We start from the raw sequence: 13,984 nt of genomic DNA, 5'->3' as shown, positions 1-13,984 counted from the left end.
CTATGACAATATAAAAATAGAAAAGCACAAAAGAACGGGCCGCAAACCACAACACACAACTCACAACCCACGTAGCGGAAGGCATACTATGCTGCTGCCAGCCTCTCAGATCGGAAAGGCCTAGTGTGTTTTGAAAAAGAAAACACATCAGGGACTGAATACAGGTCGTAAAGTCTCAGTCGACTAATTTTTAGCGTTCCCCTTGCATGTATGAGATGCAACCGGCCGCCACCGAGGGAAGTTGCGTGTCAAGGGTTAACATGAAACTGAATAAAAAAGGGCATACAACACCCCCACCTCATTTACCCCCCCCCCCACCCCCACCCCCACACAAAGTTGTAGTTGTGCTGAAGACATGCAGTTGGAGTTCATGTCGACATACGCCGTTGTGTGTCTAGTGGAGGACATGCAACCCTCCCCTTCACCGACGAACCACTACTGAGTTGAAGTCACATTGGAAAATGTGCGGTTGTAGTCAATTGTTGTGTGCCTAGTGGCAAATATGCAACTACCCCCTCCCTCGGACAAAAACACCACATAGTTACAGTGGGAGGCAACACTTGTAGTTGCATGCCTACTGGTAGACATGCAACTGCCCCTCCTGACAAAATACCACAGACTTGCAGTCAGGTGAGACACTTGCAGTTGCGTGCCTAGTGGCAAAAAGCTGTCCACTCACCCCGAGAAAAACATCACAAGGTTGCAGTCGGAGGCAAGACTTGCAGTTGCATGCCTACTGGCAGACATGCAACTACCCCTTCCTGAAAAACACCACAAAGTTGCAGTCACGTTGAAGACATGAAGTTATAGTCGGGGGCAATACTTGCACTTGCATGCCTAGGGATGGACATGCAACTACCACTCCTAGAAAACAACTTAGAGTTGCAGTCAGGGGCGACACTTGCAGTTGTGCGCCTAGTGGCAGACATGCAACTGCCCCCTCTCCCCAACAAGAAACATCATATAGTTGCAGACGTGGGCAACATTTGTAGTTGCATGCCTAGTAACAGACATGCAACTGGCCCTTCCCAACAGAACAACATAGAGTTGCAGTCACATTGAAGACATGCAGTTGCAGTCAGGAGCAATACTTGCAATTGCATGCCTAGTGATGGACATGCAACTTCGATTCCTAGAAAATACATCAGAGTTGCAGTGAGGGGTGACACTTGCAGTTGCGTGCCTAGTGACACATATGCAACCACCCTCACTTTCCGGACAAAAACATCACAGAGTTGTAGTCGGTGGCAACACTTAAAATTGCATGCCTGGTGGTAGACATGCAACAATCCATCCTGACAAAACACCACAGAATTGTAGTTGCATTATAGAGAAGCAATTGTAGTCGGGGGTGACACTTGTAGTTGCATGCGTCCCTAGTGGCAGACATGGAACTTTCCTTCCTCCACAAAAAACACGACATATTTGCTATTGGGGCAACACTTGCAGTTACATGCCTAGTGGCAGACATGAAACTATCCCTCCCGATAAAAACACCACATAGTTGCAGTTGTGTTGACTACATGTAGTCGCAGTCAAGGCTGACACTTGCAGTCGTGTGGCTAGTGGCGCACACATGCTACTGCCCCATCCACAGACAAAACACCACTGAGTTGCAATCGCATTGAAGACATGTTGCAACTGGAGCGACACTTGTAGTTGCATGCCTAGTGGTAGATATGCAATTGCCCCCTTCCCCGACAAACACCACTGAATTGTTGTAGCATTGAAGACATAAAGTTGCAGCCTGAGGTGACACTTTGCAGTTGCGCCGCTAGTGGCATATATGCAACTACCCCTACCTCCAGTAAAAAACCAGTGAGTTGTAGTCACGTTGAAGACATGAACTTGTAGTTGGGGTGACATGTGAAGTTGCATGCTTAGCAACAAGCCTACAACTTTCCCGTCCCTCAATAAAACACCATAGACTTGCAGGCATGCTTAAGACATGCAATTGCAGTCGCAGGGGTGGGGGACACTTGCAGTTGCATATATAGAGCTAGACATGCAACTATAGAAAAGAGACTTTTTTTCTCCTGGGGACAAAAAAATGCATTTATTCCCTATGGAATGAATCATATTTGTGTGTTTTTCTCAGGCGATGGGACAATAACAAAAAAAAGCAACCATTAGTGTTGCTAAGTTAGTGGACACGAGCTATTACACGTACATTTATTTGAGCATCCACCCCTAAAAAAACTAGAAAAGACAATATTATCACACACATACATCCAAAACATGTAACTTGCATACACATCAAAAAACCTACCGCCAAAAAAAAAGAAATGATTCGAAAACCCCACGGACCGACACCGCATGCACGTGAAAATAGAACAAAGCAGACGTGCCACACGAAAAACCATAATGCCCACTGGAAGAAAGCACAAGACTTATTACATTTCATTTGACGTGTGAAGGACTTAGATATGCGTTAGACAATAGTCATTCAGAATTAGCATAATGCACGTTTTTAAGCCGTGCTCCAAAAAAGTATCAATAAAATAAGAAAAATAAAAATAAACTAAAAGGAGAAAATAAAAGTGACATAAGAAAAAAAAGAAAATAGAAACAATTTTTTTTACAAAAACAGGAGAACAACAAAATCCATATAACGGTCAGCGAGTTGACAAAGATTTAGAAAAGGCAAAACAAAAAAAGACAAATAACCCACCCACCCTTAATTGCACGCGATCACCGGATGGGTTGATAAATAAAATAAAAAACAAAATGACTAAATTAAAATTAAAACAAATGGAAAATAAAAAACAATTAAAGCAAATAAATACTAGGTAAGTGAAGTTTATACCACTACTCAAACCTAAACATTGCAAAAGTCGTTCATAATAATAAAAAAAAGGCCAAAAGGGGTCACACGACCCTCTCGATCAAAAAGGAAAAACAGAAAAAAAAGCAATGGCATCACTGCTCACGGGACCAACAATAATCACATAGAAGCCCAAGTACATGAATGAAACAACGGCCCAGGAAGAAACGAAAAGCCCAGAAGGAAAGATACGAACAAACGATCGATCGTGTAGTTAGGGCCGTGATAGCGAACAAATGCCACGTAACTCGGTCGACTAAGACTTGAGTAATTCTCAGTCGACTGAGAATTAGCACAACCGAATCTTTAACTTTTACTCCCTCTAAACACTCTTATATTAGTTTACGGAGGGAGTACATGCCAACCCCTAAATTCGTGCTTATGCATCCTATAGAGACTCGTGGAGCCTGAAGGCCCATTGTCAGCAATGTTGGCAGGATATTCGCAGCTTCTCCAGGTGTGGCAGGCATACCATCCTTGACCACTCTTTCCTTCACGTTTGTGGCAAAGGTTCATCAACAACAGTGGGGTTTGCAGCCCACTAGAGTTATCACCTGTATGTAGTATAGGAGTAAAAGGAAAAACATGTGTGTTGAATTACCATTTGTCGATATGTTTGTTACATCTTTAAAAGGGGTAGGGTCAACAGACCCTAGCAAAGAAGATGCTGGTGGTTCATTGACATTAATAGTCAGAGCTGCTGCAGATTTCTTTTGGTGTCGGGATACGCCAGCTTTCTTCTCATCTGATATTCGGGCATACCATCCTTCTTTACCGGTCGGTGCTTTCTTACTATCATGAGCAAATACTCATGGAGCCTGAAGTCCCATCGTCAGCAATGTTTGTTAGGTCTTTAAATGGGGAACGTTCCTCCATCGTTAAAAGCCAATTATTTTGCTTGTTGTGGTATATGCAAGGTAGATGGTCCGATACACATTAATAACATGATAGCATGGATTAGCTCAACATAGAGGAGAGAAAAAAAATACAGCACAAGTGTCAATTCAAAATTAGAGATAAACAAATACCTTTATGTTTGGAAATTCTGTTGTGTGAATATCAGCGCTATTTGAAGAGTCCCTCTAGCAGCTGGCAGCTTTATCAATGTTCAACTGTAAGTAACACAATGAACTTCCTGGGACAGGCTTGTTAACAATGATAGTATGGCTGACTTGTGTGCGAAAGTTAAGGAGCTGAAGGCTAGGTTTATTCAATCTCAGATCAACCATGTTTTGAGGGTAAGTATCTCATATTTTCATCACTTCCTTTTCTTGTCCAAGTTTACCATGCATCTGCCAGCTTTAGGTTCTGATGTATGAATGCTTGGCAGCATATTACATTTTTTTTCCTGATAAAGGCACCATATTACAAATGTTGGTACAAATGCCTACTGTTGGTATTATTAATGTTGGTACAAATGCCTACCGTGTTTTGTAACAACTGTCTTATTCAATGGCATGAGAAGCAGCACAACAAGAGACTTGTTTAGGCATACTTGTACTATTTGTATAAAAGCCTACAGCTTTTCGTAACAAATATTTTTCAATGGCATGAGAAGCAGCACACCAAGAAGACCCTTGGTTGTGCAATTCGCCATTAATATCTTTCTTGTCTCAAGTTAATGCCAGTTTCCACTTTACATATTTTTTGATGGTGCAGAGCTAGTTCGAATAACCTAGCAGCGCTAGCGATGGAGCACTTCCATATTGGAATTCAAGTATGGATGGCTATTCTTCATAGGTTTGTTTTTGTCTGTCACTATGGTGCAGTACTTGTCATTTGCTGGCATACAGAAATGTTGATTTATCTTTTTAGGCATCAATCTGTAGGCCCCAAGCAGAAACTGAAAGCAGAATCAAGGTGGGGCGCGAGCATGGAGGCGGAGGACCCTTTACAGTCAGCATTGTGCGAGGAGCTCGATATGGATGTTTGGGCACTGCGTGAGGGTGACAACCAAGAGGAGTATTTTTCTTTTTCTTTTTGAGCTTTTTGTTTAGATGGATTGGGTGGGTAAGTTGGGTTGTGCGTGATTTGAATGTATATAGTAGATGGGTAGATCTCAGATGACTTCTGTTTCCAGTCCAATTGAAGCGAGCATTTCAGCTCGTTGGATCAGCTGCTGTTACTCTGTACAAGTTGTTCAAGTGAACTAGTTGTAATAATACAGGCTATACATCATACGTGTGTAAGTTGCTCGTTATCAATTTTGGGATTGATGAACGCCTTCCTGTAGTTGGAGCAGTAGGAAAACTCCACAAGTTTGAACAAGAGCGGTGTTCTGGAAAAAACTGAGTATGCAAACTGGGAGTGAGATGAAAAATGAAAGTCAGAGTGTTATGGAATATGGGTGTATGGTGAAAACTTTGTATTTCTGCTTAAGCCCTGTCGTTTTCGATATTTGAATTTTCCAGGTAGCGGGTATGCGTTTTGAGCTCCTCAATTCGAGAAAATCAACTTCAGGATTGTCAAACCCAGCATCCAATTCTCTCATTTCAAAGCTTAAATAAAAGACTGCAAAATAGTCCATAGTTGTACTGATCCAACATGAATAAATCTTGTCTAATCCAACATTCGCTGAATAAACAAAATAAGAAGAACATTGGAGTGATAGCATAGAGAGGCATCATCGACAGTTGAGGCACAGACAGAGGGCAAAACTCCTTCAACACGGTCATGTATGCTCGCCTTTGAGCAATGTCATCCCCTTTGAGCAACAAAACAACACTACATTTGAGGCATAGTGAACAGTAGCAGGTAAGAAAGAAAACCAGTAATGCATGAATTGTTAAATCAGTAATGCATGAATTGTTAAATCAGTAGTGGGATATGCTCATGGTGTAGATTAGCGGGTAAAAACAAAAACCAATAACAATGCATTAGCTGTTAAATCAATAGTAGAAAAGGTAGAAGAAATCACCTGAGAAGGAGCTGATCAAAGAAATGACCAAGGACTCCGCCGAACACCGAATATGGTTGACCAAATTACTTTACTGCAGCATGCAATTCCCAGGGGGCGGGATCATGTCCATTCTACATGACGACGTTAGAATATCAGTTAGAATACTTTTAAAATGAATTCACAACTAAGGCGCTAAAATACAAACTATTTGCTGCCATATATAGAGCAATCTATAAGGTTGCAAACTTCAAATAGCAATCTGGCAAAAAAGGAGATGTCCACATATATGCATCTAGGAGTAATAAACTCGAGGAACATATAAGATCATCGCTTCCTGCATATCGTCTACTTAACGCAAACCAGCGTGGTCTCTGTCGCTATAGGTGTGCCTGAGTTCATGTTGAGAAAGAGTCTAAACCTTCCCTCTGTATTAACATGACATGCATCATGTTTTATATTGGCCAAAGGAGAGAGAAATTCAACAACCTGGCATAACTAATTATCTATACTGTTGTACTGACTGATGATTGCATGTAATCTATTATCATAAGTAATCAACAGACTAAATGTTGGAATAAAATGAGGAATAGGTTTCATAATCTTTAAAGGAAAAAACTCAGTGCTTGTAGATTAAGAACATCATATAAAACGGATAATGACCTATGAGGGAATTTGTAATATACATATATAATGCACTTTCTACAGAAGGATAAGTTGATAATCACCTTAGCTGAGCATGATGCATTATTGCATTGTGTGTGAAGCCAAAGTGAGAAAATATGAGGAATCTAATTTGTATAGTACTCCCTCCGTCCCATAATATAAGAATGTTTTTGACACTAGTGTAGTGTTAAAAACGTTCTTATATTTTGGGACAGAGGAAGTACCTCTCTAGTTGATACTACACACGAGTTGTTTTGCTGCTGTTGGAACCCATGGCAGGTACTACAACTGTTCGGTGACACACACAAAAAGAAAAACTGGAGGCCACTGACCTTTGGTGAGGACACAAAACGCTAATGAAGAGACAAGTCCAACTCCCTAAACCCAGAACCCAAAGTATATAACGAACTCACCCAGACTACATCAAGGAAAATCTTCGTATGGCTTTATCTTTCATCAAGCCCTAGCCCAATTAATAATGCAAACGAGAATATATAATTCCTTAATTTTATATTTCACTGATGTAGAGTAAAAGAAAGACTATCAAACGCAATTGCATATACCCTATCATGATCCCTCTAATGATTTTTCTTTGACAAACCAATATGTACTCCCTCCGTTCTAAAATAGATGACCTAACTTTGTACTAATTTAGTACAAAGTTAGGTCATCTATTTTGGAACGGAGGGAGTATATCATAACCAGTTTCAGATGGAGATAGCAGAATCACCAGCCAAAGAAAAATTATACAAAATCATTCGAGCTTGCATTTGCAACATTATACTAAGAATTTCAGAATCAATCTATACTGATCCAATAAACAGGAAAGCTTATCTTGCGACCAACAAAATGATGCTATCTATTTTCCAGCAGGATAAAAGGGATGTCACATGTGGAAAAATAATTAAAGAAGAAAGTATTCTGCGCATTTTCAAAACATCCATCCCCATGCTTCCATAATATAATCAGTCATCTAAGGAGGAGGGAGGGGAGTAAATCTACAACTATGCAGTCTTTCAGTAGAGAAGAAGAAATCGGGTCAAGGAGGAGCTCACATATAGTTTAGACCAGTCAATTTGAGCATACTCGATATTGTCGTTTTCCTCATGGTGGACTATTTCAACAAGCTCCTAGCATCCAACTGCCGCCACCGGTTCCATGCTCCCTTTTTTTTAGAGAAAAGGCGAGAGCCCGACTTTATAGATAAAGCCACCAGGCAGAGTATATCACCAACAACCAGCAACCCAGCAAAGTAGCACACCAAGGAGGATAAAGTAGCATTACAAGGCCAGCGGTCTCACATGGCACGCAGGCCAACCTAAACTAGACACCAAAAGGGCAGTCAGGAAGCCGTCCTCAAAGAAAGCCGAAGAAGGCCAGATGCCGTAGATTTCATCTTGGATAGCATGGCGTCGAAAGCCTGGAGGTCCCCTTCTTTAGTCAATAATCTCCACTGCTGCAAGAAACCATTGGCTTTAAATAAGCAATTGACAGGATTAGCCGGAAATATATGTTCAATCGAGAACTTATTCCTAGTAGTCCACAAAGACCAGCCAATTGGAGCCCATCCAACTAAGAAAACTCTTTTTGAATGGTCAGAAAGAAGATTGACACAGTGCCTCAAGTCTTCAAAGGAGGAAGGGGACCAATTTACATGCAACCAAAGTCTGATGCAACACCACATAAGTTTAGCTAAGGAGCAGTGAAAGAAAATATGATCAGTGTTCTCCAGTGCCCCACATAGCACACATCTGTCGGACCCCGGCCCGTTTCTTTTCTTAATCTGATCGGCCGCCGGAAGCTTACCCCGAACAGCTTGCCAGAGAAATATCTTGACCTTAGGAGGAATTCGAGCCGACCAGATATGCTTGAACTTGACCGGGCGCCCCCCAGGGATGAGCTTGGAGTAAGCTGATTTAACCGAAAAACGCCCCGAAGAGGAAGGGGCCACACCACGGCATCCTCTTCCTCCGAGAGCAAGGGGAAGCAAGCAGTAAGGCGCTGCCAATCTTCCAACTCTTCAGGAGAAAGAGAACGATGAAAATCTAGAACCCAACCCCTAGCCAAGAGCTCAGAGATAGAAACCTCAGCATCATCGCAATAAGAAAATAGAACCGGAAACGCAACAGCCAGCGTGGAGTCCTCGACCCACCAATCAAGCCAAAACCGAGTAGACTTACCGTTCCTAACTACAAATTTGACAAGAGACCAAAAAATCGGGCGGACTTTAACCAGTTGATGCCAAAATTGCGACCCACCCGCAGCCGGCGCGAACATAGGACTCGAGGAGGGGAAATATTTAGCTTTTAGGATAGAGAGCCAGGGTGGCAGTTCCTCAAGAGTCATAATCTTCCACCACCATTTGATCATAAGAAAATTATTCATAACTCGCGTATTAATTATGCCCAGGCCCCCTTTGGCCTTGGGGCGACATATAATGTCCCATCTGACCATCCTGTACTTACGTTTATTGTCCGCTGCGTTCCAATAGAAAGCACCCCTATGCTTGTCAAAACCAGTATGAACCCCATTAGAGAGAAGATAGAATCCCATCAAGAACATAGGAAGCGAAGAAAGACATGAGTTAGTAAGGGCGACCTTGCCCGCTTGCGTGTTGTATCTCCCTCGCCAAGGTAGAACTCTGTTGCCAACTTTGGTAACCACCGGAGCGAAATCTTTAGCCAAAAGTTTAAGCGGGGAAATGGGGAGGCCTAGATATTTGAGAGGGAAGGATCCAAGAGAACAATTCAGAAGATGGGCCACCCGCTGCGCCTCCATGTCCGAGACCCCAGTCACTACAACCTCACTCTTAGAGAAATTGATTTTAAGACCTGAGAGCGCTTCAAAACAGAGCAGAAGGAATTTCAGATTGGTGAGGCTATTTTCATTGAGCTCCATCAGAATGATAGTATCATCCGCATATTAGAGATGAGAGATGCCATTAGGGATGAGATGAGAGCTCACCGGAGTAATATGACCAGCCAAGGCAGCTCGGGAAAGAATGCGAGATAAAGCATCAGCCACAAAGTTGAAAAGTAAAGGAGATGCTGGGTCCCCTTGCCTGAGGCCCCTACCATTAGCAAAAAACTGGCTAATTTGGCCATTGACAGCCACAGCCGTGTGCCCCCCAGAAACCAATTGCATCAAGTGATGCATAATAGGCTCCTCAAAGCCCTTAGCCAAAAGGACTTGCCGAAGGAAGTTCCAGCTAACCGAGTCACAAGCCTTTTCAAAGTCAAGTTTAAGGACCACAGCCTTTGTCCCTCGCACCCGCAGGTCATGAACAATCTCATGTAAGCAAAGAACCCCGTCCAAAATGAACCTCCCTTTGATGAAAGCAGACTGGAAAGGGCTAATGGTCCGATGTGCAATGGGAGATAGCCTAGTGGCCATGCCCTTAGCAGGCATCTTGGCGAAGTTATTGATTAAAGCAATCGGCCTAAACTGAGAGATCATATCCGCACCCTTGACCTTAGGGATGAGGGAGAGAACCGCATAGTTAAGTCTAGAGATGTCAACCGATCCCAGCCAATACCCTTGGATGACTGCAGAGATTAGACCTAGTTGGGGCCAAAACTGTCGAAAGAACGGAATGGAGAAACCATCAGGGCCTGAAGCCGCATTAGAATTAGCCGTCCGGATAGTATCAAAAATTTCCTCCTCAGAAGGGGGAATCAACAGAAGCTCATTATCAGCATGAGAAATCCTATCAAGGGGAGCCCAAAAGCCCGGGGCCAGCGCGAATCCGAGGTCTGGTTTAGCCGAAAGCAGGTTAGAGAAGAACCGCACTACATGTCGGAGAATGATCGGCGGTTCCGAAACCCTAACGCCATCAATAATGAGACTGTTAATCAGACATCTACGCCGTCTGCCATTCGCAATGGCGAAAAAGTAAGCCGTGGGAGAATCACCCTTAAGAGTCTAATTAATCGTACCCCTTTGCTTCCAATACACTTCCTCTTGGCGATGAATAGCCAGAAGCTCCTTCTCAAGGCCATATCGAACTTGCCACTCAGCAGCCGAGAGCCCACCATTGTCCGCACGGAAGTCAAGGGCACTAATTTGAGCACTCAGCCTAGTTTTGTCGCGCCTCGCCTTAGCAAAGTGGTTCTTGGCCCAACCCCTAAGAAACTTGCGCAGGGAGTACGAGACATAATGCCAGTCATCCATAGGGCCAAAGGAGCGGTGGGGGGAGGTAAGAAAACCCAAGATCTTCTGAGCCAGCATATTAGGGAACCCCTCCACTAAAAGCCAGGACGCATCAAATTGAAATCTTTGGCATCCACTGGGGCAGAGACCATCGTCAAGGATAAGAGGAGCGTGATCGGAGCCAACGATGGGGAGGGCCCGAAGTGAGCAACGAGGAAAAAGGCCATCCCAAGCAGGACAGATAAAAACTCTATCAAGAACCGAACGAATAGGACAAGTCTGACGGTTGGTCCATGTGAAGCGGGCCCCAACCCTCGGGATTTCACGAATAGCCGTATCCCTGATGAAAGCATTAAATGCCTCGGCCAGCACCCAGGAGAAATTGGAAGAACTCTTATCAGAAGGATACCGAAGCAGATTAAAATCACCCCCAATCAAGAGAGGTAATTGGCAGGCATCAATTTTAGTAAAAATCTCATCCAAGAAAATTTGTGACAAGGAGTGATCAGCCGGACCATAGACTACCATAAGTTCGAGGAGGGTGTTGTTGGAACGAAGGGAAACTACCATACTAGCCCAGTATACACCATGATCAAAAGCCACAAAATCAAAGGTATCATTATTGGTACCCAGAAGAAAGCCGCCGGACTGACCAACGGAGGCCATAGAATTCCACCTAAATCTATCAATCCCAGCAATGGCCGAAAGTTCAGAAGGAGAAAAGGAAGGTTTAAGAGTCTCAACAAGCCCAATAAAATCAATTCTTTCAGCGCGCATTAAGTCCTTCAATTGGTCTCTGCACCCCCTAGCGCAGAACCCTCTAATGTTCCAAAATAATGCCTTCATCTCAGGGAAAGGTTTTTAATTCTCAAGCTCGACCTGCACGGAGCCTTGCAGGTTTTAGCACGTTTCCCGGCCCCGCGTTTCTGCACCGGAGGCAGCTGCCCCCTAGCAGCCTTGTCCGGTTCCCCTCCGGCCACAACCAGAGGGGCAGCCATCCCAGCACCGGCCTCCTTGGCCTTGGCGATATCAGCCTGAGCACGTTCATTAGCACGTATCAACTGCAACAGAGAGGAGGGGGAACCCACGCTAGCGTCTAAACATATCCCCACATCAGCTAATATCGAAATAAGATGCTCATCGGAATGGGAGGGTAAAACTAGCCTAACAGGAGACTGAGCCAAAGAGGGAGAAGGAGATGGGGGTGAACCCGAACCTGAGGGAGGGAGATCACGCGCCGCCGCACACCGAGCCACCCGATCCACCACGCGCTCGCCACTGTTGGAGACGCGCCCACTCTTGCGAGCGGTCGAGGCAGGAGAGCGCACAGGGACCGGAGGAGCCCGACCAGGAGAAGCCGCCGCCGAAGACGGGCCCGATGCCGCCCCCAGGTCCGCCTCCAAACGGCGACAGAGCCCAGCCGCCGACTGCCTGGAGTCCCCCAAGGCCCGGCTCTTCGCGGAGAACTTCTTCACCGAGGACTTCTTCCTTTTCTTGGCCGCCGAAGGTCCCACTGGAGGTAGATCTTCAATGCCGGACAGTGAGGGGGAGGTGGGGCGCACGGGCATGTTGGAGCACGCCCCCGACAAGGGGGTGCCCTTCGAAGCAGCCACGGCCGCAGGACCAGCCACCACACCAGGCACCGAGCCCTGAACCCCACCTCCCGCCGAAGCCGGAGCACAATCCTTCATCAGCTCCTGCTCAGCAGGAGAGAGCCCATCCCACGCAGACTGGGTGAAGCGGGGGTCCGTACCATTCAGCGAGTCCTCAGGACCCCCCCCCCCCGCCCTCCCTGCTCTTGTCATCATCACCCGAAGCCGGGGGAGGAGGAGGGGGAGGAGGAGCGGCCGAGCCAGGAGCACCTTCCACCCGAACACGAAGACGATAGCCACCAGCCGCCGGGAAAACATCAACAGAACCACGGATGCAGATCGGATCCACGCACCACACACGAAGGCGAGCAGGGCCAAGAACAGACAGCGAAGCAAGATCAACCTTAATAGGTTTCCCGATTAGCACCCCAAAGGCCATCAAGAAGGACGCAGTGCGCAAGCTAGGAGGCACATCATCAATGAGCACCCAGACATCAGATAGAGGAGAGATGTTCTTAGATCCGTTGGAAGCAGCTTTGACCGAAACTACAAGTTGATTCACAGGGAGAGTGAAACTGGTACAGGAAGACATCATGCGTAGACTCTCTTTAGAGGGGAAAGTGGCCGCAAACTCAAAATCAGAAAGTTGGCGGATCTGCCAGTCCCAACCACCTTCATCCCACATACGAAGTTCATCCAAGAGGGCTTGCGGAGAGATGCGCTTGTCTTGAACAGATATGACACCCACACTAGACAAGGAGGGAATGGGAGCAGCTGCGGGGACTTCCTTGTCCATGGCAAAAAAGGAGCAGCCAGGGAGGCCAGTCCCATAGTGGACGAAGGAGGGGGGCTTGATCCTACTTTGACAGTCCATCGTTAGGTGTCCATCCTCCCTACAAATGAGGCAGAATGGAGGATTCTCGCATCGAGACTAGAAGTGGCCAGGGCGATGACACGCGAAGCAGGTGAGGATGGGATTGGAGACCTGGGAGTGAGAGGGATTGCGATTCGCGCCACGAGAAGGCGGCGGAGGGAGGATGCCATCACCAGGGGGACCACCGACGGCACCCGCACCAGCACCACGCCCCGCCGCAGGACCGACCGGACGCCGGGCAGGGGCCCCGGAGCCACCACATGGGAGCCAGCGAGGAAGGAGACGAGGAGGGGCCCGAAGATCCCGCCCGGCTCCGCCGCGCCGCCTGTTCCGAAGGGTCAACCACAGGCACCGGAGCAGCGGTCGCCAGGGGCGGAGGAGCCACCGGCCCGGATCCAGACGCACGCGGCGATGCGGCGCCCGCCTCCGACCGCGAGGCCTGGAGCTTGGTGCGGAGCGACGCCTCATACTCCAGATCTGCAGCGGCGTCGCCAGAACCGTCCCGCCCCCGCTTGAGGCCGGAGACAGCCTCACTGGAAGACCCGCGGGAGCGGTCCATCGCCGCCACCGACGCGAAAGGGAGAAGGAGGGGAGGGGGAGGCTTGGATCTGACAAAGCGGCGAATAGGGAAGCGGCGCCGTCGCAGGTCAGCAGCGGAAGCAGGAAACCCTAGAAAAGGGGGAACCGACCCCTTCCGGACCCATAAATAGCCGGAGCCAGCCAGGCCGGGCTCGTTCGAAAGGGCCGAGGGGGGAGACGGGCGCAGCTGGGCCGGCCTAGGCCCAACAGACGAAGACACGAGGGGGGGGGGAAGTCAACCGCAGAATCCAACGAAGGGACCGGCCCAGGCCCACACGGCCCGTCACCGACCAGAGGGACCCGGCCCACGACCCGGGGCACCAGCGCAAGTCCCGATCCCAGATCTAGGGTTTGCGCCGGCGCCGCCGACGTCGGGGAAGGAAGGCACCTGGGCGGCAACGAGC

The sequence above is a fragment of the Triticum aestivum genome, chromosome 7B (assembly GCF_018294505.1).
Source record: "Triticum aestivum cultivar Chinese Spring chromosome 7B, IWGSC CS RefSeq v2.1, whole genome shotgun sequence".
NCBI lineage: Eukaryota > Viridiplantae > Streptophyta > Magnoliopsida > Poales > Poaceae > Triticum > Triticum aestivum.
The sequence above is the reverse complement of the archived record's forward strand: the minus strand, read 5'-3'. Positions refer to the sequence as shown.